The 6,994-nt window shown below is 37.9% G+C and overlaps 1 long non-coding RNA gene across 1 annotated transcript; it reads right to left on the minus strand.

Moving 5' to 3' along the window:
* Positions 1-408: 408 nt before the first annotated feature.
* LOC149173449 (uncharacterized) lies at positions 409-656 on the minus strand. The gene is made up of 2 exons (XR_016259719.1): positions 588-656; positions 409-473 (listed from the first exon to the last, which is right to left on the minus strand). It is a non-coding gene; the product is annotated as an uncharacterized LOC149173449 (long non-coding RNA).
* Positions 657-6,994: the final 6,338 nt, after the last annotated feature.

Consider the following 6,994-nt stretch of genomic DNA (forward strand, 5'->3'; position numbering starts at 1 on the left):
ACGTGTCTCCATTTGACATAGTCTAGTGGTAGGACGAAAAAACAGTTAAAACTTGGGTTCACACAACTAGGGTCTACTGCTGACCTTGTAACCTCATATGCCGAGCTAAGCCAACAAGGGTTTAGGGCAAACCCAGTTTGCAATAGGACCCAGAATGTATCAAAACTCAGCTTGCAATAAAACCTACTATGTATCAAAACCTAGTTTGCAAACGCCTTCAGCTCATGTAGTACTCGGTAAGGAGACTAGATAAGTTTCAATTCATATCTCTAGCTTTTGCTCCGTCTTGCAACCCAAAATTTCTACCTCGCCAAGATTTAAAGACCAAATATCAACATCGATACTTCTGCAAGAAATGTAAATTGATACAATAACTTAAAAACCCTAGGATGAGGACAAAGACCTTACCTGAGATGCAAATCACGTCTAGGGTTGCCCCCGCATGGCTGTGCATGGTGTAGGAGTCCATAATTCTGTAGAGACCAGGCCCATCGATAAGTAAAGGCATCAACCAGAGAAGTAAACCCATTATCTATGCACAAAATGACCATGTCAAATGATAAGATAGAGCAGAAAACCATTCTCACCATGAAGGGCAACGATAACCCAGTATGGTGTATGCCGAGGAGATAGACGTGCAGTGGAGACATCAGAAAGATGAAGATCAAGTACCGAGGCTAGGAGGGCCAGTTGGCGATAAATGCAAGCTCCGTGGAAAAAATGAAAGGTGGCGCATGCAGAGAAGAATACGTGGTAATGGTGATAAATGCAAGGGGTGCATGGAAACTAAATATGTGGTTATAAAATTGAAGAAATTGAAACCGTGTATATAACTTTGAAGGAAGATGCACTTAGAATATGTTGAATATGTTGGGATAAAATGGAAAAGATACAAAACCAAGAAATTTTGAAGGCATATAAACTTTGGATATAAGTGCGAAGGAATTTGCATTTAGAATATGTTGCCATAAAATGAAAAAATATAAAACCGGGAAATTTTGAAGGCATATAAAACTTTGGATATAAGTGCGAAGTGGAAAAAGTATAAAATTTGGAAATGTTGAAGACATATAAAACTTTGGCTATAAGTGCGAGATGTGGAAAAATATGTTTCGAATGGAGCGAAGCCTCCAATAAGAGCTCAAAACCTTTCGCCCAATCAAAACTCATGAAAATAAAAAGTAAGTAATTTTAAATTTGAAATTTTATTGAAACATTGGTTAAACTGTACCATATGAAAAAAGTCAAAGCAATTAATATACCGTCAAACATCTATCGATCGGTGGATAGAACGCTCTCTGTACTAGTCGTGCTAATTGAAGGACCTGTCTGGGAAGATGGCAATGGCTCTAAACAATTCAAAAACCAGAAATTCAATTATAATTACAATTTTGTATTGTTGTTGTGGCAAACCTCGGCAGGGACAACCGCCAACAACTCCTTTGATAGAGAATACTGATGCATGGGATTTGTTCTATGCAGCGGCCGGCGAAGTTGTCAAGCTGGAGATGGATGGAGCTAATCCAATATCCATGCCCAAGGGTTTCAAGGGCATGTTAGAAGGCAAAACTTCTCTGCATCACAGTCTCCAGCTTTTCTAAGTAAAGACCTTGCGGGAAAGAGCTGTAGTTTCTCTGCACTCTTCCAAGGACAGAATCAACAGTTCCCAAATTCTCCAGAGAACAAATTACACACTTAATTTGTAACGCCATGCAGACAGCAAGATCTTTCAGGTAAGGTAGCAAGTTTGTTTGACGAAGGCAGGTTTTTAGCGAAACAGAAAGCTTAGACATGTTGCACAGAGCGTTTGTATTGTGTTGTTGTGGCAGACCCCGGCAGGGACTACCGGCTGCATGCAGCACTTGTTATAGATTGTTTAGCAATTTCCATTTTTATTAGTTACTAATTTTTTTATTTTAGTTTCATTTATTTTTTATTTAACTTTTTGTTTTTCTTTTCCTTTTCTATTTTTATTTTCAAAAATTATAATTTTTTCTCCACATTTCAATTTAAGATGACTTACTATTATATTAAAAAATATTCTAAATATATATTAAAATGTATATATTAATATAAACAGTATTAATTAATTATATTTCTTAATTTATAATAATAACATTCCACAATACAATATTTTATTTTTGCCATATATTTACTATTTTTTAATTTAATTAAAATATATTTAAATTAAACCATACGTACTAGGGGAGGGTCGCCATTACCTGTGCGCCCTCCCCGCCACGTTGGAAAACCACGTGACAAAGCGCATGGAGCTGGTACGATACCTATCCACCATGGAGTTCCACGTGTTGGGCATCATGTCATCCCATAAAACTTTCACTCCCGTTTGTTTGGGGTCATTGCTGCGATGTTCCATTTTCCCTTTGTCTTTCTGCTTGGGGCCGGTTGTTGGGCGAAGCCCCCCGCCGAAGATGGCATGGGACGGCCCCAGAACCTGCGCGCTTCATCCTGTATTCATGTGCTGTTGCAAGCGTTTGTTCGATTGATAGGGTTTGTGGACCTGCGCGCTTCGTCTGGTATGTAGGTGCTGGTGCGAATGTTTGTTCGTGGTTTAGTGTTTGTTGTTGGAACATTGCTTCTGCTTTTCTTGTGGTTTTCTGCCTGGATTTCTTGGTTGTTCTGGACTGCTGGTTGTTTAGGGTTTCTCTGGTGGTGGTCTTATTCGCAATTTTTGTTGTTTGGGGAGGAGCCTGTTGCAGTTTTACTGAGCTCGAGGTAATTGTTTAAATTGTTGTTTTGTGCAGGTTTTTTTACTGGTTTTATGTTGTCTAATGGCTTTTTCTTCTCATTGCAGGTGTGGAGGTGGTCTGGCGAGCTCCAGGGAAGGTCGGCGACTGTCACCGATAGGATTTTAATCCTACCAGCAATTTCTCTGTGTTTTTCAACACAAACAACTCTGTTTGGATATTTTGTAAACTTTCTATGGCAGGGTTTAGGGTTTTGTGGATAAGGGTTTAGGGTTTTTGTGGATATTTTGATTTTTTCAGTCCCCATCTGTGAGTTTGCCTGACCCAAACTCGTCTCATCCGAGTCTGCCTCACCTTATCTCCATCCTTCCTCTATGCTTTATGCCTGTGCCTGACTGCCTTGCCTTCCATTTATGAAATACCCCCTCTGAGTAGTGACAGCCTGCCCATTGGCAAGACCAGCAAAAGACTACTAGATTTGGCATCCCGCCTAGCTGTGTTAAAGTAGCGAAATGGAATTCCAGCCCCGAGCAGAAAGACAAAGGGAAAATGGAACATCGCAGCAATGACCCCAAACAAACGGAGGAAACTTTATAAACTTTCTATGGCAGGGTTTAGGGTTTTTGTGGATATTTTGATTTTTTCAGTCCCCATCTGTGAGTTTGCCTCACCTGAGTTTGCCTGACTTGAACTCGTCTCATCCGAGTCTGCCTCACCTTATCTCCATCCTTCCTCTATGCTTTATGCCCATGCTTGACTGCCTTGCCTTCCACTTATGAAATACCCCCTCTGAGTAGTGACAGCCCGCCCATTGGCAAGACCAGCAAAAGACTACTAGCTTTGGCATCCTGCCTAGCCGTGTTAAAGTAGCGAAATGGCATTCCTGCCTCGAGCAGAAAGACAAAGGGAAAATGGAACATCGCAGCAATGACCCCAAACAAACGGAGGAAGCCCTCTTGATATGTATTATCATCCAATATAAGATATTAATATTTGGTAGTCCATCGTAATGCCAAAATTGGTTGAAAATTTGAGTTCATTATGGAAGAGGAAGGGATAATAATTGTTACATGTATCCATATCTGACTTTGAAGATTGAATTTCCCCATCCCCTTTAAGCCTTAGATTGAATATCCTAAGGATTGCATCCACCTAGGATTAAGAATAATTTTGAAAGGGGAGGTAGTTGACTGACTTGGACATTATTTAGACTGGCAAGCATAGTTTTTTGTTCTTATTTGTTGATGCTTGTCTGGCCTGTTGAAACTGCAAGTTAAGCCTTGCATGTATGTTATGCTGATAGACATGATTATTTTTTCAAAATTTATGATTCATTAGAAGCTGGAAATTACTGCTTAGTTCTGTGAGAAAGAAGCTTATGATGGATATTGTCTCATAGTTGTCTTAAATGGGACGAAATGGGAAAATTAAAGCAGAAATACCAATATTTATTTTATGTTTTCAATACTCATTCTTGTACCATAAGCACAGATGTTCATGGAAAGGGATATTCAGGATGATGATAAATTATTTTGGCTTGGCACCATTCAGTTCTTTCACAGATGGGTGAAATTTCATTTACCCCACCCATGAATGGTTGCAGTTGTGTTTGCTTGTGAATGAAGGATATCCATAGTCCTTTTCTGCTGACGTTTGACTTGCATTAGAGTACTTTGGTAATTGAGTACGAGCTTCCACAGGTGTGGTTGCTCATTGACCAACTTTATAAAATTTTACTTAGAAAACACTCAATTGTTATTAGTACATTATTTGTTATTTTTAGTTAAGTTTTCTCTATTCTAGTGCTATGTACCTTCAGAAGTATATGGGAATGGAGTGTCGAATCTGTTATTTTATTGTAAGAATGAGATGTTGGAACTATCTTTCTAATGGCTTGTTATGTGTTACATTTAATAAGGTTGTGTCCATGTAACAACAGTTGCGAGTTATGCTTGCCGAGTCATGAATCAACTCTAACTAAGATCAACATCAAAGCAATTTTCTTTTTTTGAAGGAATGTTGCAGATATATTTGGTCATTGTCAAGGCCTCATTGACCACCTTTATAAGATTTTACTTGGAAAACGGTCATAAATGTTATTGGTACATTATTCGTTATTTTGAGTAAAGTTTGCTCTTTTCTAGTGCTGTATATCTTTAGAAGTATATGGGAATGGTGTATTGAATCTGTTATTTTATTGTTATGGCCTGTTATGTGTTGCATTTCATAAGGTTGTGTCCATGACTCCATCTAATAGGAATTGTGAGTGAATCATGAATCAACTCTGATTTAGATCAACATCAAAGCAATTTTCTTTTTTGGAGTGAATGCTGCATATGCAACACTGTCAAAATTGACCAACAACTTATTTTCCAGTGCTCTATTCCTGCTCTGATTCAAACCTCGATTATTAACATGGAAATTCCCTGTCTCAACACTTTAAGCCTTAGATTGAATATCCTAAGGAGTGCATCCACCTAGGATTAAGAATAATTTAGAAACACTAGGCCACAGTGGTTAGGGGAGATCCCTTAAAAACCATCCTTTCCATCAGCCTAACTAATTTGACCATGAGGAAATAACAAAAAAATAATTTATATTGTTATCACCCATTTATAACTTAAGAGGATTCAATTCAATATTAGTAATTAATGGTTTGTTCCCCATGACATTATCATTCCAAATCTAGATATCTTTGTTGTTTCTTGGAATCCATGCCCTTGGAGTGAGTTACATGTGCACCATCTCTTAGAAACTCCCAGATATGGGAACCTCTTTGATTTTCCTCCATATTGGTAATATGTCTTTTGTTGCTCTCCTTGAAATATTTTTTCAATGGTAGCCACCGCAATTGAAATTTTTGTGTCCTGTTTATTTTTGGGGATGAGAAGATGATTAAATGATGCCAGTTTTACTCAACTGTTGCAGTTTGTAGCTACCTCAATTGAAATTTTTGTGTCCTGTTTTTTGTGGGGTTGAGAAGAGATTTGGGTTTAGGTATGGTTATTGGTCAGAAATGCATAGGAGGATGATTAAACTTCATTTGCTTAAGGATTTAGGTTATTCTCATATTTATAGCAATTATATTTACAACAATTATATTGAGATGGGGTGTTGTTATTTTAGTGTTCTATGTTTGGACATGGAACTAGGATTTTGAATATTTGAATTTAAATTTGAAGGTTTTTTCCTACTCTATTTAATAATGAGTGCTCTCAAAAACTTATTATGAGATAAGACTGTCTGGTCATGTGATTTTTGTATTTAGCCTTTTTCATATGCAACTTGATAATGAGTGCTCTCAATTTCTCAAGTGTCCCCTCAATGAATAAAATTATCAGTGGCTTTTTGACATTTAATAAAACTTATTATGAGGTAGATTGCCTCCTCATTTGAGACTGTTTGGTCATTTGATTTTTGTATTTAGCCATTTTCCTAAGCCTTTGGCCATTATCTCTTGTCCAGAGTTGGAATGGAATGTTATTATTGAATTCCCAAACATCGCAGCAATGACCCGAAACAAACGGAGGAAATGGCACAGACACAAAATTTTGTGATGACACGATGCCCAACACGTGGACCTCCACGGTGGACAAGTGTCGTACCGGATCCATGCGCTTTGACACGCAGAATAACTTATAGAAATAGTTTTATCATAATTAATATTTTACAGAAAGACATATTCCATTGAAAATTTCTTTTCAACACACAGTTAGGTTGCCACAATAAATCACTACTAGGTTGTAAGCCAAAATGTTTCTGTGACAAGAAAAAGATACAATCTAGTGTTGTAAGCCAAAATGTTTATGTGATAAGAAAAAGATACAATCTAGTGTTGTAAGCCAAAATGTTTTTGTGTCAAGAAAAAGATACAATCCATCCAAAATCCACATCATAATGTGGTTAGAACCAAAAACATATGACACCCCTATTCTTTATGGCCCTGAGAATCTTGAGTGCCAAAACTCCCCGAGTTACCTTCTTGAGCCAGGTAGGTTGGCCTACCAGTCAAGGGCTGATTAGGAAATGGTTGATTGCTGCCATATCATTGATTCCAATTTGCAGCTTCCAACCATGGAGGTATTGAGTACCCAAACCTCACATTTGCACTACTGACCCCTCCATTAAGTGGAGGTGTGTAATGAGCATACAGAGAATTGACACCAACTCTGGTAGGAACAAGGCAAGTGGGTAAATGTTACAGGGAAAAGTGTCTATATAGAACTGCTCTATCCCACTAAGGTGTGACAGTTGCCTTAGAAACAAACAGAGAAAAGCTACTTTTG

The sequence above is a fragment of the Pinus tabuliformis genome, chromosome 4_2, assembly GCF_031772625.1.
Source record: "Pinus tabuliformis cultivar Carrire ecotype Pingquan chromosome 4_2, CPIR1, whole genome shotgun sequence".
In the NCBI taxonomy this organism is placed as follows: Eukaryota; Viridiplantae; Streptophyta; class Pinopsida; order Pinales; family Pinaceae; genus Pinus; species Pinus tabuliformis.